This window comes from Oncorhynchus keta, unplaced genomic scaffold, assembly GCF_023373465.1.
Source record: "Oncorhynchus keta strain PuntledgeMale-10-30-2019 unplaced genomic scaffold, Oket_V2 Un_scaffold_1492_pilon_pilon, whole genome shotgun sequence".
Classification (NCBI taxonomy): Eukaryota; Metazoa; Chordata; class Actinopteri; order Salmoniformes; family Salmonidae; genus Oncorhynchus; species Oncorhynchus keta.
This window is the reverse complement of record NW_026290795.1, coordinates 1,009-12,500: the sequence shown is the minus strand read 5'-3', so window position 1 is coordinate 12,500 and position 11,492 is coordinate 1,009. Positions and strand designations below refer to the sequence as shown.

The 11,492-nt window shown below is 43.7% G+C and overlaps 1 non-coding gene across 1 annotated transcript; it reads left to right on the top strand.

The window, feature by feature from the left end:
• The first annotated feature begins 9,643 nt into the window (after nucleotides 1–9,643).
• Nucleotides 9,644–9,719, top strand: trnat-ugu (transfer RNA threonine (anticodon UGU)). The gene has a single exon. It is a non-coding gene; the product is annotated as a tRNA-Thr (tRNA).
• Nucleotides 9,720–11,492: the final 1,773 nt, after the last annotated feature.

Below are 11,492 nucleotides of genomic sequence, written 5' to 3'. Positions count from 1 at the left end.
TGCTGAGGGACAGCATTACATATTGACTTCTATACCAACCTACTGAGAGGATGCTGAGGGACAGCATGGCATATTGACTTCTATACCAACCTACTGAGAGAAGATTCTGAGAGGATGCTGAGGGACAGCATGACATATTGACTTCTATACCAACCTACTGAGAGAAGATTCTGAGAGGATGCTGAGGGACAGCATTTCATATTGACTTCTATACCAACCTACTGAGAGGATGCTGAGGGACAGCATTACATATTGACTTCTATACCAACCTACTGAGAGAAGATGCTGAGGGACAGCATTACATATTGAGTTCTATACCTACCTACTGAGAGGATGCTGAGGGGCAGCATGACATATTGACTTCTATACCAACCTACTGAGAGGATGCTGAGGGACAGCATTACATATTGACTTCTATACCAACCTACTGAGAGGATGCTGAGGGACAGCATGGCATATTGACTTCTATACCAACCTACTGAGAGAGGATGCTGAGAGGATGCTGAGGGACAGCATTACATATTGACTTCCTTACCAACCTACTGAGAGGATGCTGAGGGGCAGCATGACATATTGACTTCTATACCAACCTACTGAGAGAAGATGCTGAGGGACAGCATTACATATTGACTTCTATACCTACCTACTGAGAGGATGCTGAGGGACAGCATTACATATTGACTTCTATACCAACCTACTGAGAGGATGCTGAGGGACAGCATTACATATTGACTTCTATACCTACCTACTGAGAGGATGCTGAGGGACAGCATTACATATTGACTTCTATACCAACCTACTGAGAGGATGCTGAGGGACAGCATGGCATATTGACTTCTATACCAACCTACTGAGAGAGGATGCTGAGAGGATGCTGAGGGACAGCATTACATATTGACTTCTATACCAACCTACTGAGAGGATGCTGAGGGGCAGCATGACATATTGACTTCTATACCAACCTACTGAGAGAGGATGCTGAGGGACAGCATTACATATAGACTTCTATACCAACCTACTGAGAGGATGCTGAGGGACAGCATGACATATTGACTTCTATACCAACCTACTGAGAGGATGCTGAGGGACAGCATGACATATTGACTTCTATACCAACATACTGAGAGGATGCTGAGGGACAGCATGACATATTGACTTCTATACCAACCTACTGAGAGGATGCTGAGGGACAGCATTACATATTGACTTCTATACCAACCTACTGAGAGGATGCTGAGGGACAGCATAACATATTGACTTCTATACCAACCTACTGAGAGGATGCTGAGGGACAGCATGACATATTGACTTCTATACCTACCTACTGAGAGGATGCTGAGGGACAGCATGACATATTGACTTCTATACCAACCTACTGAGAGGATGCTGAGAGGATGCTGAGGGACAGCATTACATATTGACTTCTATACCAACATACTGAGAGGATGCTGAGAGGATGCTGAGGGACAGCATTACATATTGACTTCTATACCAACATACTGAGAGGATGCTGAGGGACAGCATGACATATTGACTTCTATACCAACCTACTGAGAGAGGATGCTGAGGGACAGCATGACATATTGACTTCTATACCAACATACTGAGAGAGGATGCTGAGAGGATGCTGAGGGACAGCATGACATATTGACTTCTATACCAACATACTGAGAGAGGATGCTGAGAGGATGCTGAGGGACAGCATGACATATTGACTTCTATACCAACCTACTGAGAGAGGATGCTGAGTAACAGCATTACATACTGACTTCTATACCAACATACTGAGAGGATGCTGAGGGGCAGCATTACATATTGACTTCTATACCAACCTACTGAGAGAGGATGCTGAGGGACAGCATTACATATAGACTTCTATACCAACCTACTGAGAGGATGCTGAGGGACAGCATTACATATTGACTTCTATACCAACCTACTGAGAGGATGCTGAGGGACTGCATGACATATTGACTTCTATACCAACCTACTGAGAGGATGCTGAGGGACAGCATTACATATTGACTTCTATACCAACCTACTGAGAGGATGCTGAGGGACTGCATGACATATTGACTTCTATACCAACCTACTGAGAGGATGCTGAGGGACAGCATTACATACTGACTTCTATACCAACCTACTGAGAGGATGCTGAGGGACAGCATTACATATTGACTTCTATACCAACCTACTGAGAGGATGCTGAGAGGATGCTGAGGGACAGCATTACATACTGACTTCTATACCAACCTACTGAGAGGATGCTGAGGGACAGCATAACATATTGACTTCTATACCAACCTACTGAGAGGATGCTGAGGGACAGCATTACATATTGACTTCTATACCAACATACTGAGAGGATGCTGAGGGACAGCATTACATATAGACTTCTATACCAACCTACTGAGAGAGGATGCTGAGGGACAGCATGACATATTGACTTCTATACCAACCTACTGAGAGGATGCTGAGGGACAGCATGACATATTGACTTCTATACCAACCTACTGAGAGGATGCTGAGGGACAGCATGACATACTGACTTCTATACCAACCTACTGAGAGGATGCTGAGGGACAGCATTACATATTGACTTCTATACCAACCTACTGAGAGGATGCTGAGGGACAGCATGGCATATTGACTTCTATACCAACATACTGAGAGGATGCTGAGGGACAGCATTACATATTGACTTCTATACCAACCTACTGAGAGGATGCTGAGGGACAGCATGACATACTGACTTCTATACCAACCTACTGAGAGGATGCTGAGGGACAGCATGACATATTGACTTCTATACCAACATACTGAGAGGATGCTGAGGGACAGCATGGCATATTGACTTCTATACCAACATACTGAGAGAGGATGCTGAGGGACAGCATTACGTATTGAGTTCTATACACACAGATGAGATCACTCCCTCTAACAAATCAAATCAAATCAAATGTATTTATATAGCCCTTCGTACATCAGCTGATATCTCAAAGTGCTGTACAGAAACCCAGCCTAAAACCCCAAACAGCAAGCAATGCAGGTGTAGAAGCACGGTGGCTAGGAAAAACTCCCTAGAAAGGCCAAAACCTAGGAAGAAACCTAGAGAGGAACCAGGCGATGTGGGGTGGCCAGTCCTCTTCTGGCTGTGCCGGGTAGAGAGGAACCAGGCGATGTGGGGTGGCCAGTCCTCTTCTGGCTGTGCCGGGTAGAGAGGAACCAGGCGTGTGGGGTGGCCAGTCCTCTTCTGGCTGTGCCGGGTAGAGAGGAACCAGGCGTGTGGGGTGGCCAGTCCTCTTCTGGCTGTGCCGGGTAGAGAGGAACCAGGCGATGTGGGGTGGCCAGTCCTCTTCTGGCTGTGCCGGGTAGAGGGAACCAGGCGATGTGGGGTGGCCAGTCCTCTTCTGGCTGTGCCGGGTAGAGAGGAACCAGGCGTGTGGGGTGGCCAGTCCTCTTCTGGCTGTGCCGGGTAGAGAGGAACCAGGCGTGTGGGGTGGCCAGTCCTCTTCTGGCTGTGCCGGGTAGAGAGGAACCAGGCGATGTGGGGTGGCCAGTCCTCTTCTGGCTGTGCCGGGTAGAGAGGAACCAGGCGATGTGGGGTGGCCAGTCCTCTTCTGGCTGTGCCGGGTAGAGAGGAACCAGGCGATGTGGGGTGGCCAGTCCTCTTCTGGCTGTGCCGGGTAGAGAGGAACCAGGCGATGTGGGGTGGCCAGTCCTCTTCTGGCTGTGCCGGGTAGAGAGGAACCAGGCGATGTGGGGTGGCCAGTCCTCTTCTGGCTGTGCCGGGTAGAGAGGAACCAGGCGATGTCGGGTGGCCAGTCCTCTTCTGGATGTGCCGGGTAGAGAAAAAAAAAAGAAGAAAAAAAGAAGAAAAAAAATAGTTGAGAAAGTTCCTTGAGGCTCAACGCTCTCTGTAATCACAGAAAGTACAAACGACGGAATACCCTGAATAGGCTACCAACGACATAGCCAATCAAATAGTTGTCTGTGATTGTGATTAACATTGTTTGCCAGACATCCCCTACAGTCCTGGTCCTGGAGAGCCACAGGTTCTAACACAGTCGTGAAAAAGTAAATAGTGGGAAAACAATCAGGTTTTCAACCCAGTCATTTGCTGTTGTGAAATAGGAAAGGCCAGATGAACTACAATCATCAGGTTTTCAACCCAGTCATTTACTGTTGTGAAATAGGAAAGGCCAGATGAACTACAATCATCAGGTTTTCAACCCAGTCATTTACTGTTGTGAAATAGGAAAGGCCAGATGAACTACAATCATCAGGTTTTCAACCCAGTCATTTACTGTTGTGAAATAGGAAAGGCCAGATGAACTACAATCATCAGGTTTTCAACCCAGTCATTTACTGTTGTGAAATAGGAAAGGCCAGATGAACTACAATCATCAGGTTTTCAACCCAGTCATTTGCTGTTGTGAAATAGGAAAGGTCAGGTGAACTACAATCATCAGGTTTTCAACCCAGTCATTTACTGTTGTGAAATAGGAAAGGCCAGATGAACTACAATCATCAGGTTTTCAACCCAGTCATTTACTGTTGTGAAATAGGAAAGGCCAGATGAACTACAATCATCAGGTTTTCAACCCAGTCATTTACTGTTGTGAAATAGGAAAGGCCAGATGAACTACAATCATCAGGTTTTCAACCCAGTCATTTACTGTTGTGAAATAGGAAAGGCCAGATTAACTACAATCATCAGGTTTTCAACCCAGTCATTTACTGTTGTGAAATAGGAAAGGCCAGATGAACTACAATCATCAGGTTTTCAACCCAGTCATTTACTGTTGTGAAATAGGAAAGGCCAGATGAACTACAATCATCAGGTTTTCAACCCAGTCATTTACTGTTGTGAAATAGGAAAGGCCAGATGAACTACAATCATCAGGTTTTCAACCCAGTCATTTACTGTTGTGAAATAGGAAAGGCCAGATGAACTACAATCATCAGGTTTTCAACCCAGTCATTTACTGTTGTGAAATAGGAAAGGCCTGATGAACTACAATCATCAGGTTTTCAACCCAGTCATTTACTGTTGTGAAATAGGAAAGGCCAGATTAACTACAATCATCAGGTTTTCAACCCAGTCATTTACTGTTGTGAAATAGGAAAGGCCAGACGAACTACAATCATCAGGTTTTCAACCCAGTCATTTACTGTTGTGAAATAGGAAAGGCCAGATGAACTACAATCATCAGGTTTTCAACCCAGTCATTTACTGTTGTGAAATAGGAAAGGCCAGATGAACTACAATCATCAGGTTTTCAACCCAGTCATTTACTGTTGTGAAATAGGAAAGGCCAGATGAACTACAATCATCAGGTTTTCAACCCAGTCATTTACTGTTGTGAAATAGGAAAGGCCAGATGAACTACAATCATCAGGTTTTCAACCCAGTCATTTACTGTTGTGAAATAGGAAAGGCCAGATGAACTACAATCATCAGGTTTTCAACCCAGTCATTTACTGTTGTGAAATAGGAAAGGCCAGATGAACTACAATCATCAGGTTTTCAACCCAGTCATTTACTGTTGTGAAATAGGAAAGGCCAGATGAACTACAATCATCAGGTTTTCAACCCAGTCATTTACTGTTGTGAAATAGGAAAGGCCAGATGAACTACAATCATCAGGTTTTCAACCCAGTCATTTACTGTTGTGAAATAGGAAAGGCCAGATGAACTACAATCATCAGGTTTTCAACCCAGTCATTTACTGTTGTGAAATAGGAAAGGCCAGATGAACTACAATCATCAGGTTTTCAACCCAGTCATTTACTGTTGTGAAATAGGAAAGGCCAGATGAACTACAATCATCAGGTTTTCAACCCAGTCATTTACTGTTGTGAAATAGGAAAGGCCAGATGAACTACAATCATCAGGTTTTCAACCCAGTCATTTACTGTTGTGAAATAGGAAAGGCCAGATGAACTACAATCATCAGGTTTTCAACCCAGTCATTTACTGTTGTGAAATAGGAAAGGCTAAGTGAACTACAATCATCAGGTTTTCAACCCAGTCATTTACTGTTGTGAAATAGGAAAGGCTAAGCGAACTACAATCATCAGGTTTTCAACCCAGTCATTTGCTGTTGTGAAATAGGAAAGGCCAGATGAACTACAATCATCAGGTTTTCAACCCAGTCATTTACTGTTGTGAAATAGGAAAGGCCAGATGAACTACAATCATCAGGTTTTCAACCCAGTCATTTACTGTTGTGAAATAGGAAAGGCTAAGTGAACTACAATCATCAGGTTTTCAACCCAGTCATTTACTGTTGTGAAATAGGAAAGGCCAGATTAACTACAATCATCAGGTTTTCAACCCAGTCATTTACTGTTGTGAAATAGGAAAGGCTAAGTGAACTACAATCATCAGGTTTTCAACCCAGTCATTTACTGTTGTGAAATAGGAAAGGCCAGATGAACTACAATCATCAGGTTTTCAACCCAGTCATTTACTGTTGTGAAATAGGAAAGGCCAGATGAACTACAATCATCAGGTTTTCAACCCAGTCATTTACTGTTGTGAAATAGGAAAGGCCAGATGAACTACAATCATCAGGTTTTCAACCCAGTCATTTACTGTTGTGAAATAGGAAAGGCTAAGCGAACTACAATCATCAGGTTTTCAACCCAGTCATTTACTGTTGTGAAATAGGAAAGGCTAAGCGAACTACAATCATCAGGTTTTCAACCCAGTCATTTGCTGTTGTGAAATAGGAAAGGCCAGATGAACTACAATCATCAGGTTTTCAACCCAGTCATTTACTGTTGTGAAATAGGAAAGGCCAGATGAACTACAATCATCAGGTTTTCAACCCAGTCATTTACTGTTGTGAAATAGGAAAGGCTAAGTGAACTACAATCATCAGGTTTTCAACCCAGTCATTTACTGTTGTGAAATAGGAAAGGCCAGATTAACTACAATCATCAGGTTTTCAACCCAGTCATTTACTGTTGTGAAATAGGAAAGGCTAAGTGAACTACAAGCATCAGGTTTTCAACCCAGTCATTTACTGTTGTGAAATAGGAAAGGCCAGATGAACTACAATCATCAGGTTTTCAACCCAGTCATTTACTGTTGTGAAATAGGAAAGGCCAGATGAACTACAATCATCAGGTTTTCAACCCAGTAATTTGCTGTTGTGAAATAGGAAAGGCTAAGTGAACTGCAGATGACTTCGTCAACCATTTTGAAAAGAAGGTCGATGACATCCGATCCTCGTTTGCTAAGTCAAACGACACCGCTGGTTCTGCTCACACTGCCCTACCCTATGCTCTGACCTCTTTCTCCCCTCTCTCTCCAGATGAAATCTCGCGTCTTGTGACGGCCGGCCGCCCAACAACCTGCCCGCTTGACCCTATCCCCTCCTCTCTTCTCAGACCATTTCCGGAGACCTTCTCCCTTACCTTACCTCGCTCATCAACTCATCCCTGACCGCTGGCTACGTCCCTCCGTCTTCAAGAGAGCGAGAGTTGCACCCCTTCTGAAAAAACCTACACTCGATCCCTCCGATGTCAACAACTACAGACCAGTATCCCTTCTCTCTTTTCTCTCCAAAACTCTTGAGCGTGCCGTCCTTGGCCAGCTCTACCGCTATCTCTCTCAGTATGACCTTCTTGATCCAAATCAGTCAGGTTTCAAGACTAGTCATTCAACTGAGACTGCTCTTCTCTGTATCACGGAGGCGCTCCGCACTGCTAAAGCTAACTCTCTCTCCTCTGCTCTCATCCTTCTAGACCTATCGGCTGCCTTCGATACTGTGAACCATCAGATCCTCCTCTCCACCCTCTCCGAGTTGGGCATCTCCGGCGCGGCCCACGCTTGGTTGCGTCCTACCTGACAGGTCGCTCCTACCAGGTGGCGTGGCGAGAATCTGTCTCCTCACCACGCGCTCTCACCACTGGTGTCCCCCAGGGCTCTGTTCTAGGCCCTCTCTTATTCTCGCTATACACCAAGTCACTTGGCTCTGTCATAACCTCACATGGTCTCTCCCTATCATTGCTATGCAGACGACACACAATTAATCTTCTCCTTTCCCCCTTCTGATGACCAGGTGGCGAATCGCATCTCTGCATGTCTGGCAGACATATCAGTGTGGATGACGGATCACCACCTCAAGCTGAACCTCAGCAAGACGGAGCTCCTCTTCCTCCCGGGGAAGGACTGCCCGTTCCATGATCTCGCCATCACGGTTGACAACTCCATTGTGTCCTCCTCCCAGAGCGCTAAGAACCTTGGCGTGATCCTGGACAACACCCTGACGTTCTCAACTAACATCAAGGCGGTGTCCCGTTCCTGTAGGTTCATGCTCTACAACATCCGCAGAGTACGACCCTGCCTCACACAGGAAGCGGCGCAGGTCCTAATCCAGGCACTTGTCATCTCCCGTCTTGATTACTGCAACTCGCTGTGGCTGGGCTCCCTGCCTGTGCCATTAAACCCTACAACTCATCCAGAACGCCGCAGCCCGTCTGGTGTTCAACCTTCCCAAGTTCTCTCCACGTCACCCCGCTCCTCCGCTCTCTCCACTGGCTTCCAGTTGAAGCTCGCATCCGCTACAAGACCATGGTGCTCGCCTACGGAGCTGTGAGGGAACGGCACCTCAGTACCTCCAGGCTCTGATCAGGCCCTACACCCAAACAAGGGCACTGCGTTCATCCACCTCTGGCCTGCTCGCCTCCCTACCACTGAGGAAGTACAGTTCCCGCTCAGCCCAGTCAAAACTGTTCGCTGCTCTGGCCCCCAATGGTGGAACAAACTCCCTCACGACGCCAGGACAGCGGAGTCAATCACCACCTTCCGGAGACACCTGAAACCCCACCTCTTCAAGGAATACCTAGGATAGGGTAAGTAAGGGTAAGTAATCCTTCTCACCCCCCTTCTCCCCCAACAAGATTTAGATGCAAGTGGCTGTTCCACTGGTTGTCATAAGGTGTATGCACCAATTTGTAAGTCGCTCTGGATAAGAGCGTCTGCTAAATGACTTAAATGTAAATGTAAATGAACTACAATCATCAGGTTTTCAACCCAGTCATTTACTGTTGTGAAATAGGAAAGGCCAGATGAACTACAATCATCAGGTTTTCAACCCAGTCATTTACTGTTGTGAAATAGGAAAGGCCAGATGAACTACAATCATCAGGTTTTCAACCCAGTCATTTACTGTTGTGAAATAGGAAAGGCCAGATGAACTACAATCATCAGGTTTTCAACCCAGTCATTTACTGTTGTGAAATAGGAAAGGCCAGATGAACTACAATCATCAGGTTTTCAAACTAAGAGAGTGTGTGCCTTCAGAGAGTGTGGAGAGAGTTCCTTTCTCCTGTCTCTTCCTTTGTGTTCTTCTCTCCTAGCCAAGGAGTCAAGGAACTAGTCTGAGTGCCATCATGCCTATGGTTGGCATGACAACGAGTGACAAGGAGCACTCAGGCTACCAAGGAACCCTGGTAGGAAGCGTTTTAACCAGAAAGGAGACATAATTCACTTAAGACAACCAAGAGAGGGGATGGACAATAATCTGTCCCGGTATGTCTGTCTGTTGTGTCACCATGGAGATGACGTTCACGTCTACTGTAGACTCTACCAGGTACTGCAGTATTTCATCCCAACTAGGCAGCACGTGGTCCTTCTGTGGCTCAGTTGGTAGAGCATGGCGCTTGTAACGCCAGGGTAGTGGGTTCGATTCCCACTGGGACCACCCATACGTAGAATGCGACTGTAAGTCGCTTTGGATAAACACTTTAATAGCGTCAGCTAAATGGCATATACTTATACTATACACTGAGCAACTGAGTTAACTGATCAGTTCAGCGATTGACTAAATTCAACACACCTGGTCGTCCAGGTCAGTTCAATCAAAAACATCATGTGGTGGATATTTTTTCCCCAATTGTCATATTTGAGTAAAAGTTAAGACACTTTAATAGAAAATTATTCGAGTGAAAGTGAGTCACACAGTAAAATAGTATTTGAGTGAAAGTGAGTCACACAGTAAAATAGTATTTGAGTGAAAGTGAGTCACACAGTAAAATAGTATTTGAGTGAAAGTGAGTCACACAGTAAAATAGTATTTGAGTGAAAGTGAGTCACACAGTAAAATAGTATTTGAGTGAAAGTGAGTCACACAGTAAAATAGTATTTGAGTGAAAGTGAGTCACACAGTAAAATAGTATTTGAGTGAAAGTGAGTCACACAGTAAAATAGTATTTGAGTGAAAGTGAGTCACACAGTAAAATAGTATTTGAGTGAAAGTGAGTCACACAGTAAAATAGTATTTGAGTGAAAGTGAGTCACACAGTAAAATAGTATTTGAGTGAAAGTGAGTCACACAGTAAAATAGTATTTGAGTGAAAGTGAGTCACACAGTAAAATAGTATTTGAGTGAAAGTGAGTCACACAGTAAAATAGTATTTGAGTGAAAGTGAGTCACACAGTAAAATAGTATTTGAGTGAAAGTGAGTCACACAGTAAAATAGTATTTGAGTGAAAGTGAGTCACACAGTAAAATAGTATTTGAGTGAAAGTGAGTCACACAGTAAAATAGTATTTGAGTGAAAGTGAGTCACACAGTAAAATAGTATTTGAGTGAAAGTGAGTCACACAGTAAAATAGTATTTGAGTGAAAGTGAGTCACACAGTAAAATAGTATTTGAGTGAAAGTGAGTCACACAGTAAAATAGTATTTGAGTGAAAGTGAGTCACACAGTAAAATAGTATTTGAGTGAACAGTAAAATAGTATTTGAGTCACACAGTAAAATAGTATTTGAGTGAAAGTGAGTCACACAGTAAAATAGTATTTGAGTGAAAGTGAGTCACACAGTAAAATAGTATTTGAGTGAAAGTGAGTCACACAGTAAAATAGTATTTGAGTGAAAGTGAGTCACACAGTAAAATAGTATTTGAGTGAAAGTGACACAGTAAATAGTATTTGAGTGAAAGTGAGTCACACAGTAAAATAGTATTTGAGTGAAAGTGAGTCACACAGTAAAATAGTATTTGAGTGAAAGTGAGTCACACAGTAAAATAGTATTTGAGTGAAAGTGAGTCACACAGTAAAATAGTATTTGAGTGAAAGTGAGTCACACAGTAAAATAGTATTTGAGTGAAAGTGAGTCACACAGTAAAATAGTATTTGAGTGAAAGTGAGTCACACAGTAAAATAGTATTTGAGTGAAAGTGAGTCACACAGTAAAATAGTATTTGAGTGAAAGTGAGTCACACAGTAAAATTTGAGTGATTCACACAGTAAATAGTATTTGAGTGAAAGTGAGTCACACAGTAAAATAGTATTTGAGTGAAAGTGAGTCACACAGTAAAATAGTATTTGAGTGAAAGTGAGTCACACAGTAAAATAGTATTTGAGTGAAAGTGAGTCACACAGTAAAATAGTATTTGAGTGAAAGTGAGTCACACAGTAAAATAGTATTTGAGTGAAAGTGAGTCACACAGTAAAATAGTATTTGAGTGAAA